The sequence below is a fragment of the Buceros rhinoceros genome, unplaced genomic scaffold, assembly GCF_000710305.1.
Source record: "Buceros rhinoceros silvestris isolate BGI_N320 unplaced genomic scaffold, ASM71030v1 scaffold17455, whole genome shotgun sequence".
Lineage (NCBI taxonomy): Eukaryota > Metazoa > Chordata > Aves > Bucerotiformes > Bucerotidae > Buceros > Buceros rhinoceros.
Genome location: NW_010411313.1, coordinates 1 through 242, shown reverse-complemented (window position 1 = coordinate 242; position 242 = coordinate 1).

Below are 242 nucleotides of genomic sequence, written 5' to 3'. Positions count from 1 at the left end.
GCCAGCGGAGCTCCGATTTTGTTGGGAATGTGTTTTCTCTGGCTGTATGTGCGTTGCAGCACTGACTCGTGAAGAGCTTCATGAGTTCAGAGTGCAAAAAAGATGAATGGTAAAATCCTGATTTTGTTGATTAAACTCAATAAAAGCTCCCTGGAACTCCACATTGGTCCCGCCTTTTCTTCTACCTGTGCCGAGGGAGAAGTGCGCCGCCCCCGGACGGAGAGCCCGGCTCAGTCTCGCCT